General features: G+C 36.6%; 1 protein-coding gene across 1 annotated transcript in view; it reads left to right on the top strand.

The window, feature by feature from the left end:
• The first annotated feature begins 3,034 nt into the window (after positions 1-3,034).
• Positions 3,035-22,754, top strand: part of LOC126369517 (poly(rC)-binding protein 3) — a 196,786-nt gene continuing 177,066 nt past the window's right edge. The window contains exon 1 of the mRNA XM_050013987.1: positions 3,035-3,395. The gene's annotated coding sequence lies outside the window, so the exon portion shown is untranslated. The remainder of the gene's footprint in view (positions 3,396-22,754) is intronic.

The following is a 22,754-nucleotide window of genomic DNA, read 5'->3' as shown; positions in this document are numbered from 1 at the left end:
TATTTTTTCATTTTGGCTATTAGGTAGGTACATCTTTGAAAAAAAGTGTAGAGCCACTTACACAGAACGCCAAAAAATACTTTATCAGTTTTATTTACATTTTGTCGATATTTTTTTTATTTTATCCTATAGACACAGCGAGAGTTTGTAATTCTGTTTATATTGTGGTTGTAGTTTAGTAGAATAGTTATCTTTACAGTGCCCTTTCAGTGCCGATACCGAGGTAACAATAGACGATAATGAAAATCGGTCCGAACTTCAACCAGAGAACTGAATTTTGAACAAAGTTAAATCGAGCCGTTTATGCAAGAACAAAAAGCAACTTTTCAAAGATCTACTAAATTATTTTGATTGTTTCTCGTCATCATTTAATTAAAACTGTCCAAATGATGAAAATTATTTGCAACAAAGATTATGTTTAATAAAATAAACAACGGTAATCTATATTAGCGTTTCAAATAATAAAAGAACAGAAAATAAATAATTATATAAATCCGAATTAAGTAGTATATTATCGTTATTGAACTTTATAATTAATTCAAGTATATTTAGTATATTTAATTCAAGTCAATGTAGAAATACATTGACGAAAATGTTTTATTACTGCACTACCTTGTGGTATCCTGGATACGAAACAAGAAATATATGCTGTCAAGTGCGAGTTGACCTTCTGAACCGAGAGGGTGCCACACCAGCAGCGTTACAAAAGTTGAACTCAACCGAAGGGGATAAATAACACAACACAGTGCGTCGTCATTAAATATTTAAAAGATTTTTCGACGAGTGTTGTAAACACTGCACTTGACTGTAATATGACAGAACACTTCGTAAAATAAAGTAAATCTGACAAAAATCGTTTTAAATCAGTGTATTAAAAAAAGGTTCAATAAACGTAATTTCGTAAAACCACAATTTTATTTTGATCTAACTTTGTCGATCATAACATAACAAATATTTTATTACACACACAGGAAATGTATTAACAAAAGGGAAAAAAATACAAATTTTAAATTTAATATTTTAAACGGTCATTGTAAATAAGTTAATTCGAATTTTCGAAAAGTCTATTCTAACTTTGTCTTGAAACATTGTTCAGACAAGGTTATGGAGAGATACGGTTTGTTGACCCTTTCCTCCTTTTGTCCAAATTAAAAATATATTTCAATAAGAAACGTATTTTTGACGCGGTTGAAATAATGAATAACATTACTTTTTATTATTTGGCTATTTCTATAATACATAATTTAAAATACATTTTGTTGTTATAATTAAATTTTGAGTGTCAAATTTTAAAACGCCAATTCAAATTCAAGCAATAACAAAATGGTCATGATCCTATTAGAAATGGCCATTAATAGGGTAATTTTACGATATGTACGGTACCCTAAAAAAGTAGTTACTTCATCGGACAATCAACTGGAGTACGATTCCGGATTTTTTTAGAATCAGCTTTAGTGGCTCGGATTTATAACGAACAAAGAACAGATGTAGGTTCGGATCGAAATTTGGACCTTTCCTTTTTCGGCTGACAATACGGTGAAATTCCATTTCTGAAAATTTGAACTGGCAAGGTTAGATGAATTCACTAGGCCCGAGTTCGGCGAATAGGTGCAAAATGAAAGTGGAAAAACAAAAGTGAGGAATGGTTCGGCGTGTGCTAACACACCACGTGTACCGGCAGCTTCCGGTCGACGTTCGCTGTTGACTTTATATCGAAATTCGGTTGGTTTCGGCAAACATTATAAACAGAATCTGCATCGTATATTTAATTTTCCTTTATTCGTTATTAACGCATTTAATTTATTTCTTTTAATTTTCTAAGTTTTTGTCTTCACTTCGTATTACAATACGGTACATTTCTAAAGCTTCACTTTGTTATGTTACAGCATTTAAGTATTATTACGTAATTGATATTAATGCATATTAAAAAAATATTCCCGTAGAAAAAAATAAATATTATTATTTCTGGCTATTTCTGGAGCTGTTTTCCTCAAATAATACTATATTTATTAGGATAGACATCACTAAAGTAGTTGCAAGTTGTTTTCATTTGTGACTTTCCATTTCATTGGATCTAAACTAAACTAACAGGAATCTAAATTTGCGTCCTTTAGACTGAGAAATATATGAAAGATAACAAAAATGTTTGAGAACACAATAAAAGTATTGTGCTTGATTGAAAGCCGAATCATGCTGGGTCGTTAAGCGAAACAATGCAATGGCATGGTATAAAGACATGGGTAATTAAGTACCTATATTATAGGAGATAAGACCACTACTGGCATCCGAGCCGTTATGAATATCAATTTGGGAGCGCATGTCGAGCCGGACATTGGACAGCAATTGCGGCCGACGATTGATTGATCGATGGATACAGATCGGAACCAACCAACCTCAATACTATATGACTGAAAATAATTATAGTCAAGTGAACTCTTTATATACCTACTCCAAAAACCAACTCGATAAGTTCTGTGATAAATAACACGTAGATTTTATAAAGGATTCCGCATTATTTCTATTCCAACAACTTTATAAACTCTGTGTACAAAAAAGTGAAAAACTTGCAAACACTAACAAATTCACTGAAAGCTCGCGCGGAGGATGAGAAAATTTCAAAATGCACAATACAAGTTCGTAACGTTGCATAATATGGCGCGTGTTCAGCTAAAGTATTCGTTATGGTATTTGCTACACCTAGCCAACCGGGGCATATGCTTTCCGATATGACGCCGAACGTCAGGTGTTCATCTCGTGGGCTGCAGGCCAGAATGCGTTCTAATGATGTTGTGTTAGGAGTGAAATAGCGGAAATTGGTGGGTTGTCGGTTGGAGCATTTTCCATTCGGGACGGGAAGAGCCCTCCCTACAGGAGAGAGTGCCAGCGGGTCGGCGCAGTGGGGACTCTCGGGAGCAGGGCGCAGGGTCGAGTATGGCGCGCCTGTGCGCTGCTCGCGGCATCCCTCTTGCTCGGGCCGGCGCGGCGCTAGGCGGGCGGGAGGCGCGCGCCCGCCGGCTCACTCACGTCGTCTCGGTCTCCTCGATCGTGTGTCCGAACCTCTCCTGTCCGCGACGTACGATCTCTCCGAACCCCACCGGTACTAACTCTAGCGAGCCGCGTCCCAGGCGCGATATTTGTCAAAGAAACATATCCTAACTTTTCCCCTGCACTATCCGAGTGGTCTCTGTAAAGTAGTTTGTCAGTAGTTTAATTGATGTAAAGTTTCTTGTGTCTATAAAAACTTCTAGATTTAAGTACTTTATTGAGTTATTGGATTGACTGAACATTGAAGATTGGCACGTGAAGGATTGACTCGATTGTGGGGGAAGTGAAAAGTGTCCGAAGCGGAAAACTGCCTGGTCCGCGTTGCCGCTCTCATTTACATCTGTCAAGTGGTAAGTAGAGTACCTGCCCGGCCAAGCCTGCTTTTTAAATTTCTGTTCGGCCGGCCTCGACGGTCTAAGAGATTTCTTTTTGTGACGGTTTAATCTCCACAGGCCGACGTCGCTAAACTACGGACGTCCCTTCCGAGATGGATTTTATTTATCTGTATTTTGAAACATTTATTTTCTACTGGTAAGTGGTATTACGGGATTTATGAAATTATTTTACTATTAATTCTAGCATAGCATTCCTTGGCGTCGGAGATTTTCAGTTATTTTTTTTAACATCGCCAATTAGATGCGGAAATATTACAATGTACCACGTCGTCCGTCCGCGGCTTATAATATCTTCTGGAAGTTAGTTTACTTCGCTATACTTTTAGCAAATCGCCTCACGCCTGTTTACCGACAGAACTTATTTCTTAGTAGTAAGTACTTTTGAAGACATCCAAGATACAAATATGTTTTTGATTACCTGCTTACACAGTGAATACCCAAACTGACGATTTAAATTTGAATTATTAAGATCACAATTAATAATAGTAGTAGACTTACTAGTAGATCTATACCTTTGTCTAATATTAAATAAAAGTTAACATCGCCTTCTTGGTCTAGAATAATCGTAATTTAGTTAAGGAGGTATATTTTACTATTACAACTACAAAACAAAAAAAATATTACAACATTGTGAGGTTTTCATACCTCAAAACGCATAATATATTATAAGATTTCTGAGAAAAGGTTACAAAAGTTTTATATATCGGTCGATATAATACATATATCTTCATAACTCAAAATTTCGGTTTCATTAGTACTGCCGAATCCTGACACCCCTTTATCTTTCATATATTTAGAACGTCTCAATTGACTTACCTACTTATTACACCGAAAATTGGTTTCAAATTGGTCATTAACCTGAGCGCTTCATCTACCTGAGTAGTGATGTCGCAGTCGACATTTTAGACGAGTAATTCTACGAAACTAGCTGAGTACGGTTATGTGGATTGCGAAGACTTTTGCCTTGAGATTATTCGAAACATATTCTGCATGTCTGTGTAGGAATTTTAGTAATTAAACAAGATATTTGATAACATAAACAGCCTGTTTATTGTTTTGTTGTTGTTTGTCCTACTGTGGAGGAGGGAAATATACATAAACTGCCTATATACGTCCCACTGCTGGGCACAGGCCTCCCCTCAATCAACCGGAGGGGGTAATATATTACATCTTATTGTAAAAGACATTTTCATATAATTGGGTAGTTTCCTAGGTCAAAGATAAAGAAGAAGTAATAATGAAAACTGTAACAATAAGTGCGTCATTTTATCACGTTTTTCTATGACATTACAGGTTGCTTTTCCATACAAATTCCGTAGTAATTAGGTACGTGTTTTGACGTTTAGTAAAAAGTAACTGATTTGACTAGTTAGAAACTACCCTATTTAACAGTATAAAAATACAATTTCATGAATTGACCCCGATTATTTTGAAACGCCAGGGTCTGGTGACAATAGTAAAAAGTATTTGTAGTTATTTTTGTAATATTTTACATAAGTACCTAGTTATAATACATAATAACTTCTTCTTAAGCATTAAAAAAATGCCCTCAGGTTGAAAGGGTCACCTTAGGGCCCTACTTCACTAAGATACTAACTATGATTGTGCCACCAGCAGGAAAATATTCGTGATTAGGTGGCCTGCAACAAATTATCGGTAGAGCAACCATAATGATATCACCATGGTGCCTTAGTATATTTTTTTGTTTTGTTATGTAGGAAATCAATAATGAATAAATAATTGATTGCATTTCATGTAGTACAATGGGTTGTTACATAGACATAAGAACAAAAACAAGGACTCTGGTGGGCACAGCAACGTTGCAGGGACGAAAAGAATGTCTGCATTATAACAGTGCCATAGCTCTTTTTAAACAAATTAGTTTTAGTTTCATCTATAAGTTCCCTTTATTGTTCAAAGGGTAATGTGTAGCCACAAGCAAAGTAACAAATGTTCTCCTCTTTCATTTCTTTCAAACAAGGATGCTACGCGGCCTGTTATGGAATGTTTCATGTTGTATTTCAGAGAAGCAACTTCATGACTCTCATCCCTGCTTACCTTTCCATCTTAGAGGAGCTAAAGGCTCTTTGGGATTTTACCCTTTTCCCGTCAATATTCCAACAATTGGCCCGAAGTTATTCGGTTCTCATTCATTCATTCATTTGTAAATAGGGCCGTAAGCTCCCCTAATAAAATAAAATAAATAAATTGCGCGGATGAGTAGGGCATGGAATTCCATGATGGCGTTTGTTTTCTCTGGTATACTTTGGATCATTTCAAGGACCTAGTTGGTAAGAATTCAGGAATAAAATTGGTCTGTTATTACTTTTGATAACTTATCGACTATTATTAGTCAATAATACTCAAAATACAGATCATCTTCTTCGTCACTGCCAGATTTGTACGTCAACGCACGTTCAACCACAAATCGTCCTTTTTGATGGGAACAGCAAAGGACTGGAACTGCCTGCCGTCGTCTGTTTTTCCAACTCGTTTTAATCTGACAGTCTTCAAGACTAAAGTGAATAGCCATTTGTTTTGCTACGTAAGCGTGGTCCACCCTAGACCATATCGTCAGTTACCATAAGGTGAGATTGTGATGTGTTCAAACGCGAGGGTATATTATTTAAAAAAGACGCTTTATGACCTCGGTACCGCTGGCGCAGTTGACATTCTGCCTCTTTTAGCGAATATATTGCTTTTTTAGTGTCTCAGGATCGAAGCAAATGGAATTCTAGTTTCTGCTTACCCTGAATGGAAATAAGCGTGAGTTTATGTATGTGTGTATGTAACGCTCATCGCTATCGGCGCATTAGAGACGATTGACTCTTTCAAATATAATCCTCTCATACATCGTGACGCCCTGAGCCGAGGTTCGCATTCAACTGGGCAATCTCAGGCCTAATCTAATCTAATCTAGCCTACAAGATCCCACTGCTGGGCAAAGGCCTCCCCTTTCTCTTTCCATTTTTCGCGGTCCTGTGCGTACTCCGGCCAGTCCCTCCGGCAAGCGTCCAAGTCGTCACGCTATCTCTTTCGAGGTCTACCTCGACGCCTGTACCCGTCATGAGGCACCCAATGCGTGACGATCCGTGCCCACCGCTCAACACACTCGCTCGACTCTCAGGCCTCTTTTCTTAAATTTTGTACTAGGTGTGCTTTCAGCTCAGCTCAGCATTTGTCCGGCCAAATAGATATTGCCATCTGAGATAAACCTATATAAGTTACGGCAAATAATACTACTCAGTTGTTAGATAGTGTTGTGTGGGATTATCTTATAAAGTAGATTAATGTATTCTATTTATAATGCTGAATAACAATAAGTAAATAAAATCGTATTTAGATTATAAAAATAAACAATAGTTAGACAATTGTGTTCTATATTTGCACCCTTCCACTTTTAACTTCACGACTAGACAGGTGCGCCGCGGTGTATCAGACAATGCTGTGATACTAATAATCCAACTAAAATAATTGCCTTTAACTGTTTATTTTTAGACCGTATTTTGGCTTTGTTTTAGTGTAAGCGAGACAGCGTAGGTAGTGTAAGATGGAAAATAATCGATTGGCCTAATCTCGATTGATGCATACATCACTACGTTAATGAACGCCATCAACACTGTCTTATTAAAATAATTCAAAAATGTTACATTGACCTTCAACAATTTTCTGATTTCTGCTTTTTATTGCAATAAAATTACTAATTGTATTGATCTATGATTTTTGTATTTATAGCATAAGTGCTACCCGTGCTCAGGGAAACTCACAAAGAGAAAATTTAAGTAAATCGAAAAAAATATTTTTTTCTGACTCGGACGGGACTTGAACCCGCAGCTTTTGTCAAGCCAGGACGAGCGTGTTAACCATTACACCACCGGGTCCTCCTCCTGTCCATGCGAAATTCTGTCGATCTATGTATCGTCATTAAGCCTTTGTACTGAATTCGTAGTTTTGTTTATGAATCTGTAGATAAAGTAAAGGTATTACAATGTATTATATTTTAAGACCCTATTGAAAATGACGATGACAAGAAAGTACTTAGATTATGAAACCTTGACCTTTGTGATATAACTAAGTAAGTAAGTACAGTGTAGGATTATTAGCCAAATAAAAATCTGATATGAACTCTAAGAGTACTTCCTCACGACACAATCGGATGTCGCGTCGCCGCATTACGATCGGATATTGCTGCGATAACGCACAGACATGCGACTGAAGAAAATATATGAACGATCGCAAAGATGTTCTAAGGGCAGTCGTGCGATCTATCAATATCGCTTGCACGTGTGATTAATATCACATCGCATGTTAGCTTACGACGCGACGCAAATTGCGTCGCTTAACGATATATCGTGTACTTACCTGCTTATATGCGATTGAGCAAAATGTATGGACGGTCGCTCAGATGGTCTAACGGCGATCATACTGTCGTATTATGACATCTGCTTGATATCCCATGGATTATGAATCAATACATTGAAAATACGTAAAGTTATACTAACCCTGTCTAATTAGGTGGCATTTCAACGACTAACTTTTCGAAGGTCTCAACTTAAATGTACGGCAGAGACTCGTTTAATGTAACGTGAATTATCGCCATTTTTATACTAAGTATAATTATAATTAATATAAAATAAATGAAGTATTTTTAAACAAGAAGTTGACTTTAAAGTAATTCTAAAAGTATAATTAAAACTTAAGTCCATATTTAAATTAAAATTGTGTTTTAATACAAATGAATTACCAAGTCTATTAAAATTCATATTTTGTTTTAGAAAATTCAGGTATTTAATGCTTAGTAATTGAAATCGCGAGTTTATCCTTATAATACTCATATGAGCAGGATTTGTTTTCCTCGCTGTAACATTGTACCGTTGATACTGGTCCCATCGTGGTAGTCGACGACGCAGGATATGTCACGGTCCGCTCCCCTACTACAAGTTTTATGTGTTTAAAAAATCACGCTCTGAAACAAGAAAATAGGTATATTTCTCTGAAATTCTTCTACACGGAATATGTCCATAATCCGAATAATTAACAGAACGGGACTAGTTTGATAAAACCAACATAACCGCAAACTACTGGCTTCAAAATACATATTTCACAACCGTCAGCAAAGTTCTAAACCCGTTCGTGCAAATAAAATAAATACATCGCAAACTTTCTCCTTTTAGGGTCTTTATAGGTTAAATTATATACGCTCGGGGGCGCAGAAAAGGAGACATATTCCACTATTGGGACTCGGCGAGTTATTGTAGCCGACCTACTTGCCCCCGCCACGGGAACTCTCTTTCTATTCATATTTTATACACCATTACGGAGTGGAATCGTATATTATTCAATAGAAGCTGCGCTGTGACCGCAATATTTACAAAAACATTCTCCGATACAATCTATTACCGGCTGGGGAGAAAAATTACAAGGTCATGACATACGTTTTCCTTGGGCGTCGGGAACGGCTCTCGTGATGATGTATGAAACAGTATTTCATGGGAAGGGCTCGACTTTTATGAAACGTTTCAGTGAGAACTTTGTGGTGTTTTTGGTGACATTTATGGAACGTTTTGTACATTGCTATTGAATTTTATATGTCGAAAGCGTGACTTTTTAAACGACATGGTTTCTTGAAATGGCGTTATCGTTGACATAGGTAAAGCTGGAGATACGTGAACGCCTTAGTTGTAATGGCTACCTATTACCAATGCCACGGCATCCGAGCAGTAGAGAAACTCTTGGAGAAACGCAGTCCACTGAGACGCTGCGTTGCGGCTCAGTTTTTACCGGACCTGTCGCACTACCTCTGTACCGACAGCAAACAAATCGTTTTCAGGATAAAATCTTGCTCCCAACTGCTAAAGGCAAAAGCCTAAAAAGTTACAAAAAGCATTCGTTCATTCCTCCATTCTTAGAAACTAAAGAAGAATAAAGAAAAATTTACGGTACATATCTATCTAATTAACGTTTCTTTTAGTAATTATAAATGGGACCGGGAATAATTAAGTATGATTCTATGGATAATCTAATCGAGAAGCTCGTTTAATTTTTTTGCTGTCTTCTAATTATCGGAATGTCTAGTTCCTACGTTCGTAATATCCGCTGGTTCAATAAAACAAGGCACACTTCGCCATCTGAGGCCAAGTGAATCATAAAATGGTGTCGTAGCTCTCATGTCATAAACCCCCGATGCATTTGGTTTTATATCGGAAAGTACTTAAGCAAATAGGTCTTTAAGATAACTGCATCCGTGAACAAGGACGCTCGTATAGTTTCATATCAAACAAAATTACCTAGCCTTTTACTTTACAGCAAAGATAATATAAATATACATTCTTTGTGTTTGTAATAATATGAAAGTTACAAGTAAATATAAAACAGCGTCTCAAGTTGCAATAAAATGGTTGACCGGTGCCGGACATACGAAAATTTGTACTAATATGAAAGTTACAAGTAAATATAAAACAGCGTCTCAAGTTGCAATAAAATGGTTGACCGGTGCCGGACATACGAAAATTTGTACTGTTACACATTCTGAATACCTACATACGCTTTAGTTTTGATTTAATAAATTGAAATACCTAAATAGGTAGGCACAAAAGAAGTACCTACGTGCCTACCCACGTTTTGGGTCTGTCTCGTCTCGGAACATAAACAAGCGCTGCTAGGCACATCGCCAAAAACACACATTCGCAAGACCTAAATTTTGAAAACAAACAATGCGAAATGAAAATCAACAATGTTTTCACAGACCTTACTTAACTGTAAGAGTGGGCATGTATTCTAGGTTCCTACGCAGTTATAACATAGTTCTATAATGTCAATAACCTGACAGGTCTTAGAGGAACCTGTTTGGTTCCTAGCGATGCGCGTTAAGTCAGATGAGTGGTGCGAACGTGGTATGTGCTAAGGCCAGATATTCCGTCATAAAAATACTTGCTCGATGCTTACATATTGAAATTATTACTAAGATAAAATTATTAACACTATAGCACTTCAAAAATATAAACATTATAGAAAACGTAAACAGGCAAAGACATTAGTGTCTTCGAATATTGAAACGTAAAAGATGCATCGTTGGCAGCACACCTTCTTGGCCACTTTGCCTTGCGACGCGTTTAAATGAATAAATATCTTTTACATACCTATATAATGACGCCTGTATGAATGAAATTAGTTCTAAGCATGCTGACGAGTTATCATCCCATCGCTCAAATGAGATAGTCCATCGTTTTGGAAAGGAAGTTTGTCTCTACACAAATTAAACTATTACTACTTATATTTATGTAGTATAGTAGCATCAAGGAATGAAGTAGCATAGCAAAGTAAATATAGCTGTTAAATAATTTCACGATACTACAAATGTGTACATAGGTATCTCATTCGCCTAGTCGTGACAATTCAAGGAACATTAGAGAGTAATGAAGAACTCATTTGGTTCGGAAATGACCTAGAACAGAGGTAAAGGAGTGACTCGGTACTGCTTGTCTGTACTAAGTCGGTGGCTATAGTGCCAAATATATATAAAACAATATATATAATAATATTATAATATATATTCTTTCCATCTTTATATTGAATGAACCGAAGTGGTTTTCACGCTGTGTGGCGATAATATAATAATACTAGCTGGTACCCGCGACTTCGTCTGCGTATTTTTAATTTGAATACTAAGGATTATATAAAAGGAACGGTATAGATTTGGGTATAGCATTTGATTAAAAGAGAGTCAGTAGGCATATTAAAAAAAAACATATATCTGTTTACAGAAGGTATAAAGTACCTATGTATTCCATTGAGTGGCAGAAAGTACCTAGGAAAATTTATTGGTCCCTTATGTCCAAGAGACACTTAGAGGGACCAGTGTCACGTTGTGTACAAAAATATTTTAAAATGACCTAACTTAAAACATTTTTGTACACAACGTTTGCTGTTTTGTTATTTGTTAAAATTTGGAGATTGTTTGGACTCTACACTCGCGAGCAGGCCACGTATAGTTCGTGCGCACCCCCATCACACGACAGCGCCGTTGCCTGCCGTCACACTTCGGCGAATGTGCGCGACGACGAACGACGACCGACGACACTGGCGGCGATGCAGAGTATTCGTTAAAAGGAACTTTAACTTCAAAAGCCAAATTTTTTTTTTAACTTGATACACCCAAAACTTCTAAATATCATGTTCCTAGGTTCAGTGGTTAAGATTTTGTATACAAAAAGTTTGACTTCGTAGTTCCCGTTCCGAATCCTTTCCGTTCCGTTCGAATTTCGGGAATTCCGTTTGTAGAAAAACTCTGCACGTCCTAAGAGACCTACGTACAATTTTCATGGTTTTATCTTCAAAAATGACGAACACCCATACAAACTTTCAACCCCTATTTCACCCCCACACTGGTAAAAATTAAAAATGCTGGAAAAAACGATTTTTTGTTTGTTATTTAGTGCCTAAATACAAAATTTAATGTTTTTATCTTGAAAATGACGAACTTCATACAAATTTTCAACCTCTATTTCATCCCCTCATAGATGGAATTTTAAAAACGCTATAACAAATTGTTTTTTTTATTTCTTATCAAGTTCCTAAATATACAGTTTCATGATTTTATCCCCAAAAATGACGAACACCCATACAAACTTTCAACCCTTATTTCACCCCCTCACTGGTCGAAATTTCAAAAACGCTAGAACAAATGTTTAATTATTTCTTATCAAGTGCTTAAATACAAAGTTTCATGGTTTTATCTTTTAAAATTAAAATATCCCATACAAACTTTCAACCCCTATTTCAACCTCTTCATCCCTTTTTTTCGCAATAAAAGGCAGCCTATGTTCTTTCTCCGGGTCTAAAGATTGTCTGTGCCAAATTTCATCAAAATCGGTTGAGAGGTTTAAGCAGGAAAGTGTAACAGACAGACAGACAGAGTTACTTTCGCATTTATAATATTATTAGTAGGGATTAGTAGGGATTTCCTAAATTATGGCGCCTACCTACCCTCTAAGTTAGAAAAGTGATCAAATACTAACTTGAAGTCTTAGTAACACTCAGTTTAAAAAAAAAACATCAAAATCATTTCAGTAGTTATGGCGTCATGCACTTCTTGACACGATCACGCTAGATTTCCGCGGGAATGTGGTATTTTCCCGTCGTAAAAAGTAACCTGTGTCCGTGCCTAGGATCCTATCTTTAAATTTACCAAGTCTTATAAAAATCCGTTCAGACGTTAAGGCGTGAATGAGGTAAACTTTTAAAACAAACGATTAAAAATCACTAACTTAATTAGTTTTCTGCCTACTGCCTACGCCTTAAGTACGATAGCATGAATATTAATAGCCCATATCCTTTTCTAGGTTACTATCTATCACGTAACTAAATTTCATCAAAATCCGTTCAGCCGTTTAAACGTGAAAGAGCAAAAGTTCCAACAAAAACGACTAAAAATCACTAACTCAATTTAGTTATCTGCCTACTGCCTACCCCCTAAGAACGATGGCGTGATTATTTATAGCCTATGTCCATTTCTAGGTTATCATCTATCACCATACCAAATTTCAGCAAAATCCGTTCAGCCGTTTAGGCGTGAAAGAGTAACAGACAGACAGACAGACAGACAGACAGACAGACAGACAGACAGACAGACAGACAGACAGAGTTACTTTCGCATTTATAATATTAGTATAGTATGGATTAGTAGGGATTAGTAGGGATTTCCTAAATTATGGCGCCTACCTACCCTCTAAGTTAGAAAAGTGATCAAATACTAACTTGAAGTCTTAGTAACACTCAGTTTAAAAAAAAAAACATCAAAATCATTTCAGTAGCTATGGCGTCATGCACTTCTTGACACGATCACGCTAGATTTCCGTGGGAATGTGGTATTTTCCCGTCGTAAAAAGTAACCTGTGTCCGTGCCTAGGATCCTATCTTTAAATTTACCAAGTCTTAAAAAAATCCGTTCAGACGTTAAGGCGTGAATGAGGTAAACTTTTAAAACAAACGATTAAAAATCACTAACTTAATTAGTTTTCTGCCTACTGCCTACGCCTTAAGTACGATAGCATGAATATTAATAGCCCATATCCTTTTCTAGGTTACTATCTATCACGTAACTAAATTTCATCAAAATCCGTTCAGCCGTTTAGACGTGAAAGAGCAAAAGTTCCAACAAAAACGACTAAAAATCACTAACTCAATTTAGTTATCTGCCTACTGCCTACCCCCTAAGAACGATGGCGTGATTATTTATAGCCTATGTCCATTTCTAGGTTATCATCTATCACCATACCAAATTTCAGCAAAATCCGTTCAGCCGTTTAGGCGTGAAAGAGTAACAGACAGACAGACAGACAGACAGACAGACAGAGTTACTTTCGCATTTATAATATTAGTATGGATTAGTAGGGATTTCCTAAATTATGGCGCCTACCTACCCTCTAAGTTAGAAAAGTGATCAAATACTAACTTGAAGTCTTAGTAACACTCAGTTTAAAAAAAAAAACATCAAAATCATTTCAGTAGTTATGGCGTCATGCACTTCTTGACACGATCACGCTAGATTTCCGCGGGAATGTGGTATTTTCCCGTCGTAAAAAGTAACCTGTGTCCGTGCCTAGGATCCTATCTTTAAATTTACCAAGTCTTATAAAAATCCGTTCAGACGTTAAGGCGTGAATGAGGTAAACTTTTAAAACAAACGATTAAAAATCACTAACTTAATTAGTTTTCTGCCTACTGCCTACGCCTTAAGTACGATAGCATGAATATTAATAGCCCATATCCTTTTCTAGGTTACTATCTATCACGTAACTAAATTTCATCAAAATCCGTTCAGCCGTTTAGACGTGAAAGAGCAAAAGTTCCAACAAAAACGACTAAAAATCACTAACTCAATTTAGTTATCTGCCTACTGCCTACCCCCTAAGAACGATGGCGTGATTATTTATAGCCTATGTCCATTTCTAGGTTATCATCTATCACCATACCAAATTTCAGCAAAATCCGTTCAGCCGTTTAGGCGTGAAAGAGTAACAGACAGACAGACAGACAGACAGACAGACAGAGTTACTTTCGCATTTATAATATTAGTATGGATTCGTAGGGATTCCCTAAATTATGGCGCCTACCTACCCTCTAAGTTAGAAAAGTGATCAAATACTAACTTGAAGTCTTAGTAACACTCAGTTTAAAAAAAAAAACATCAAAATCATTTCAGTAGTTATGGCGTCATGCACTTCTTGACACGATCACGCTAGATTTCCGCGGGAATGTGGTATTTTCCCGTCGTAAAAAGTAACCTGTGTCCGTGCCTAGGATCCTATCTTTAAATTTACCAAGTCTTATAAAAATCCGTTCAGACGTTAAGGCGTGAATGAGGTAAACTTTTAAAACAAACGATTAAAAATCACTAACTTAATTAGTTTTCTGCCTACTGCCTACGCCTTAAGTACGATAGCATGAATATTAATAGCCCATATCCTTTTCTAGGTTACTATCTATCACGTAACTAAATTTCATCAAAATCCGTTCAGCCGTTTAGACGTGAAAGAGCAAAAGTTCCAACAAAAACGACTAAAAATCACTAACTCAATTTAGTTATCTGCCTACTGCCTACCCCCTAAGAACGATGGCGTGATTATTTATAGCCTATGTCCATTTCTAGGTTATCATCTATCACCATACCAAATTTCAGCAAAATCCGTTCAGCCGTTTAGGCGTGAAAGAGTAACAGACAGACAGACAGACAGACAGACAGACAGACAGAGTTACTTTCGCATTTATAATATTAGTATGGATAAAGAATTTTGTATTAGCTCTTCCTATATTATTTTAGACGTCATTTCAGGTCTTGAGTTGTGTTATGATATTACAAAATCTCCAACTCAAAGATGTAAATTTTCTCAAAGTACTTTTTTACATAGTAGTAACTATATCATCATCATCTCCATAGCGTTATCCCGTGTCCACGGGGTCCGCTTACCTAACCTGAAGATTTGACAGGTCCGGTTTTTTACAGAACCGACTGCCTGTCTGGACTTCCAACCCGCGAAAGGAAAACCAACGTAATGTAAGGTTAGGTCACATACCTCCGAAACGCATTAACTATATTATATTATACCATCAGTTGAAACTATATAAAATGAAAAATGTAACAACAGTTTAAAAACATAATATATCAGCTGCATTCTACGTAACAGGCAACATTATCTACTTAGGTAATGTTATTTAATAACGAGAAAATTATAGTTTTTTAAAGTAAGACATGCAATTAATTAAATTAGACTTTTTATGCATCACGCGTCAGAACAAAAAAGTGACAGGATTTCAGTCTATGTATATATACGTACGTTACGTAAGTATCAAGAAGTAAAGGCTACACTAATAACGTGAAAATGATGCAAGTACAACATCATGCCAATATACACATAAACAGTAATCGTTAAACTAAGGCTGAGGATCAGAGTGGCTTGAAAACTACGGGAATTGGGGTCTTTACTAATCCACGACCTCCAATCCTGTGGAAGTAGGCGAAGCGTGTTCCAAACCCATCTCCGGATTATGAGCAGCGGTTTGTTTTCTAAACCCAAAGTAGAAAAAAGTTGTTCGAAAATAGATATAATACATTGTTTTAAGTTTACGCGGTTATTATCATAATTAAAGCACATAATAACGGGTTCTTACCGCGTTTAAACGGGGATATAAGACTCCCGATATTTCGACACTGTTGCAAGTGCCATGATCACGGGATGACTGATGAGATTGGAGTTATGGATCTACCTACTCCACTCCAATCTCATCAGTCATCCCGTGATCATGGCACTTGCAACAGTGTCGAAATATCGGGAGTCTTATATCCCCGTTTAAACGCGGTAAGAACCCGTTATTATGTGCTTTAATAGATATAATATTGTTTTAAATTTACAATACATGACTACCTACATCACATAACTCTTCACAGAACTCACAGCTCTTGTCAAGCCGGGACGAGAGTATTAACCATCATATCGCCAGGTCCTCCTCCTGTCCATGCGAAATTCTTTCGATCTATGCTTCGTTAAGTCGATTTAATTTTCTCACTGTGAGTTTCCCCCAAAGCACGGGTCAGTCAGTGCTATAAAAAAAAATCATTAGAAAACGACTTCACAATAGAATGTCCATGTTTTATATAAATATTGTCAGTATGCGGGAATGAAATTACCAACTGTACTATAACGTCACTTTGTGAGGCTTAGGGGCTTGCGAAACCAACCTCAGCCGTGTTTGTTGACTTGACACGAAGCCTGACGTACAAAGGGTTAGATTAACGTATAATTCACGTATTATACATAATATTGTACCACTGACTATATACTCGCGGATTAAGTATGTATAATTGTAGATCAATTTGGTACGTTAGTTACAGAATACTCAATAGTCGAATTTTAATTGAAATTATACCTTCAATAGGCTAGTAAGAATTGAACTGAATATTACTGGTATTGAGATGAATAAAGAGGAAAATTACAAGGACGCGTATTGTTTTTTTTATGTTTAGGTAGGTACTTATTAAGAAACTATGTAAAGAAAATTAAAAACCTACGTAGATAACATTGAATGCATGTCAGATTTTAATCCCGTTCAATTTTTCATTCCATATCCCCATTACGTTAATAAATAAAGCGAGCTCAATATGCTCTTTGAAACATAAAAACCACCACAGAAATACTGCGAAAAACTTGATTGAAAATAACCTTGTTTCCGCATGGCCACGGCGAATATTGCATTTTCGCTCCGATGACGTGTCGACTGCATTTTAAATAACTAAGTGGACTATGCCATTTTAATCCCGTTCCACTTTTAAAATCCAAAATCAGTGATGAATTTCGCAAAGCAAAATACTTTAACAAGTCATCATCATCATTTCCCTAACGTTATTCCGTTTTTCATAGGAACGTAAAAACATCACTAATTATAAATACAATAATGAGTGTCCAAGGGGAAAATATTGACACTTCTTTTCGTTTTCATAAGGCTTAATTTAAAGCTTGCAAAAACAGTGGAAAAGCGGAGATTTTTTTGTAGAACGAAGAATAAAGAAGCATTTATTCGCGTTTGTACAGAGAAACAAGCGTAAACACGACTAACAAAATGAGTAGGTGTTGTCGTTGGAAAAACTTAGAATGTTTATAATAATATACTGGCAAGAAATTTCATTTTTTCGTCTACAGACAGTTGCACCATCAAAAATATGATTGTATAGTTCATTCTGCAAGTTATCCCGAGGGCATACTTATAAATCTCAGTTGCAATGAAAAATTCCAGTCAGTAGTTCCTGCTTTTATAGCCATCCGTTCCGCTGATGGTCAAAACATTTACAAAATGCTTTGCGTGCGTCGATTGAGTTCAAATATGCGAAAATGAAACTCGTTCAAAAATGAACTATTATACACTTTTAGTGCCTTTTTGTATGTACGTGTTTATTTTATACTGCACCAGGTTCCCAAATCGCGTAAAAGTGTAACTTTTGCTGCGCGATCTAGCGTACAGATCACGAGTACTACATGGAACTATAAACGCCAAACTAATTCAACAGTGAGCTGGTGAACCGTCTGTGCGCTTTGGGAGTTTTTTCGGGGCTTTTCCGCGAATGTCGCCGGCCGAGCGCGACGCCCCGCGCGCGCGGTATTTTCGTCAGTTGTCAATCTGGTACGCGTGACTGGGTCCGCTCTCTTTGCAGAGCCTAGTTCGCGCATCACTGCTAGGGGGATCGAATTTGCCCCAAAACGGAAGCGATATCGCTACGAACACAAAATCCTCAGGAAGATGTTATCGTTTCGAAATAGAATATCGAAGGGTTTCTTTTGCAAGGAAATTTCCGGTGCGTTTGATTTTATTTGTCCTTACATTACTCTACAACTTCAGGACTATCTCATTGTTCTAATATGCTTTATATAATCCATTTCCATTCGTCGTATGAAAGTGTTTTGTTTTGCATATTTTAGTTGGAACGAATAAAGCTCGGTTTAATGTGTATTTGTTGTGAATTAACACACTTAGGGGATTTGAACGAGATAAACTAAAACATAGCTGAGCTATCTCGTGTCATAGCCACAGCCGGTGCGTTCACGAGGGAGTTTTGTAAACGATAACAAACTAAAGCATTTACAGATAGATTACTGCACTCTAACAAAGGCTCTGTACAAATAAATTTAGACGTGTATTCATTCGTATTTTTGCAACGGGGATTTTTGTCAAACGCACACCGCTCTACAAAAACATGAAACGCTTATATTTAATACTTGTTTTGTATTGTTAGTGATCACACTTACACACGTACTTAAATTTTTTTTCTAGATACTTTTCCTCACCTACAGAAAAAAATGTCAAAGATTTTAAACTTGAAAAAAGTATAACAACCACATCATAACCCTATTACCGCGAATACGTAAAGGGCACGTTTACATTCTTAACATAAAATTTCCAGTCAAATGTAAAAACGTGTTTTATACGATTTGAGAGGGGAGATGGGACTCTTAGTAAATATTACGGCTTATTCATGCAGTATGAATGCTATAAAAAATCCTGGAACTTTTTTATGTAGGTACTTACTTACTTGGCAGAAAACTTTGGATTGGGATTGACAAATATTTTTCCGACGATTTAATAAATAGGCACGTGTACTCGGAAACTTGGAGTTGGAGACAAATTTTTATTATTAATGTTTCATTTCAGCATGGGGGTTCTTTCTCTAGGAATTTTAGGTGTTTTGAAAATTTTACCCTTTTATCATTACGATACACGAAAAAAAATATGTAACAAAAGTATTTTTTGAAAGGGTCTACGTAGATAATGAGAATGAATGCCTTGTTATCCAACCAAGCCCCGGACTATTGAACATAAAATCTGTATGTCACAGTTCACTCGTTGTGTCTAGTGCGCGATGTCGTGTACCTAAAGTCTAGACATTGGGCACACATATTTCCATCACCTAGACTCTAGACTACGCGGCTAGCTAATCTTGATCTTGGCACATAAATACATTGACATTAGGTTAGGTTGACTGGAAGCGATACTTACTTTAGCAATAAGGTAGCGTATTGTGCTCTTTATTTCTGTGTGTTTTTTTTATCTGTGTAAGCAAACATCGAACACTTCATATAAAACACCTCGTTTTACAAACACTACATATTGACTTAATCGTACACATGCATTTGTGTATGCCACGTCTAACGCTCATACGATTCAGATTAAAGTAAGTCCAAGGGGAGGTGAGGTAAACCTAACTCAGCTGCTGGTGGGGAGCGGAGAGTTGCCGTTTTATACGTAGTATTATTCCTTTTTATGTGCTGTATGTTAAACAAAGTATTTTTGTATTGTATTGACAGCACATAAAATTTTCATTCTATCTGTATGCAGATACACACACAAACGTCAGGAAAGAATCAACTGTCACATTTCATATTGGCATTGTATTTTTCCAATAGATCACTTATGTTGTGTGTGTAGAACAGCGGTGCTGGAGTATACTCCATGAAGAGACCTGTATATATATTCTATGTATTGTAATTAATAAAACCTATTTATTTATGTGTAAATAGCTTCGATGGTTCACAGTACAGATGAGAGTTGGAAGTTATTTAATATCGTTGCGGTTGGAAAAAATAAAAGCGCACATTCGTTGGCTGCGTCCAATAAAATTGTCAATCAAAAAGGCCAGCGCGAGCCTACTAACAGGGTTGACAGAATAGGCCGTTTTGTAAACGAGCAACCTCTTGACGTGATTCAATTCGCGCCATATCCGAACAAATGACTATTTCAATACAGGGTAGATGACAACCTAGATGTACTTTTTACATAACATGACATATGCTCACGAGTATATCGAAGTTGGGATAGTGAGAGGTACATCCATCGCAAGATGAACTAAGTAGGTAACACACCTCACCGAGATTGCTTTTTACAAATTGACAACAAATGGACAAATGTCTAACTACTGGTACCCTGACCCTAAAATCTTTGCTGTCAATTGCGTCATTATATAATAAGGAAGCTTCCTAGGAGAAAATAGTCATGATGGAACTGTACGGTAACACGAATTCCCGACGACCCGATTACTCTAGCCATAGAGGCGGCCAATCAGCTCGCGACACCAAACACTTCAGGACCCCGATACCGACCCCGCCAGCATGGTCGACGATTTCCATTATTAATAAATAAATGAATTTCCCTCAATCACCGCTTATCGCTGTCGACCCACTAGGGTCGATTAATTCTTTCAAATATTTTTCCTCAGACAACGCCCTGAGCCGAGGTTCGCGCTCAACTGGACACCCTCAGGCCTGTTGTCTTAAACATTGTACCGGGTGAGAGCTTTCAGCGCTCCTCATTTGTCCGGCCAAGTAGTTAATGCCATCTGCGTCAAATCCACAATAAGTCACGTCAAAAAAAAGGTAACACGAAATAGGTATAAAAACATGTATTCGTAATCGTCAGCCCTAGCTTTTTGGGTTTGAACTTTGGAGTAGTATGCAATTGTATCGCAAAATGTACCGTGATACGGTGTGCGTCAAGCTAGCGGCCTCAAAAAAAAAATGGACACGAAAAAATAATTTGACCATACCAAAAAATAGTACTCTTATTGAAAAAAATAGTACCTGTTGTAAAAAAATTAGTACCATCACGGTTCTGGATTTATAGCCATGTTTTATTGCACTTGCTAGCTTGACGGTGAGCGAAATTTGGCGAGAGTTAACGACAAGGTCTTTCGCTTTGATTTAAACGCCAAAAAATAGTACCGAAATAGTACTCACCCCCTGCAAAATACCGAAAGTAATACTTCAACGGTTCCAAAGTTATAAAGGCAGTTCTTTGATCCCGCTAGCTTGACGTTTTGAAAATACCTATTATCTGGGGAACGCTTGCATACTTCAGTATGTAACTAATGTCAATAAACTCGTATGAAATAGTACTCCCTACCATCATAATTTTGATCAGATTCTCTTTGTAGAAATGTTAAAAAATCATCATAACCTATGCCATACATTTGTTGTTGATACAGTCACGTAGACAATTACATAACCTCACAATTTATTCGTAAGTATTGCCATTTTAGAGGTCTACCCTACCATTTCTGTGCACTTCAGAGTGCTGCTATTACAAAAAATTCCTATTGCATACACCCGTATGTACTAATTTTAATAGAAAAGGCTGCATGGGTCTAGTTCTTATCGAAAACAATCTGTGATTTTAATACATCATAATACATTTTTAATCTGCTGTTTTATTTTATAATTCATACCTTCATGTTGAATTTGTTACGGATCGAAGTGTTTGTTAATAAACAATTTGCAGTATTTGTAGAATAACTCAAAGAGTTTCAACAATGATATTACTTTCATCTGACAACCCTGGCACTTCACCAATTTTTACCCAAAAATGGGGAAAAATACTAAAATCTGACAACATTCTTGAGCATGTGTAATAATTTTGTTCGCGACTGTACTTGTCTTGATAAATGTATGACATAGATTATAATGACTTTTTGACATATTTCTACAAAGAGAATCAGTTCCAAATTATGATGGTAGGGAGTACTATTTCATACGAGTTTATTGACATTAGTTACAAACTGAAGTATGCAAGCGTTCCCCAGATAATAGGTATTTTCAAAACGTCAAGCTAGCGGGATCAAAGAACTGCCTTTATAACTTTGGAACCGTTGAAGTACTACTTTCGGTATTTTGCAGGGGGTGAGTACTATTTCGGTACTATTTTTTGGCGTTTAAATCAAAGCGAAAGACCTTGTCGTTAACTCTCGCCAAATTTCGCTCACCGTCAAGCTAGCAAGTGCAATAAAACATGGCTATAAATCCAGAACCGTGATGGTACTATTTTTTTTACAACAGGTACTATTTTTTTCAACAAGAGTACTATTTTTTGGTATGGTCAAATTATTTTTTCGTGCCCATTTTTTTTTTGAGGCCGCTAGCTTGACGCACACGTGATACGAACCGTTGCATGAACTGTTCGAAAATAAACATTTATTTACTTTTAAATAACCGGTTGGTAAAAATAAATTCAAAATTCAATTTTATTTTTATGTAAGACCTACAAATATTTCGTTATTTTTGAAAATCGAAATCATAATAATGCCTATTGAATATCTTGAAGTACAGAAGGAATACATGTTTTATCTGGTAAAACGTAAGACTATTTTTGTATCTTTTATTATGTAACTTATATTAGGAAGGAGATACGTGATTATTATTATCGCATACGATGTCTTTACAAAGGTAGCCGTGACAAAGGTCTGCTCCGATGTCGTTTCCATTCGCTCAGTTCTGAATT

The sequence above is a fragment of the Pectinophora gossypiella genome, chromosome 9 (genome assembly GCF_024362695.1).
Source record: "Pectinophora gossypiella chromosome 9, ilPecGoss1.1, whole genome shotgun sequence".
Classification (NCBI taxonomy): domain Eukaryota; kingdom Metazoa; phylum Arthropoda; class Insecta; order Lepidoptera; family Gelechiidae; genus Pectinophora; species Pectinophora gossypiella.
This window is presented reverse-complemented; position numbering and strand designations above follow the sequence as displayed.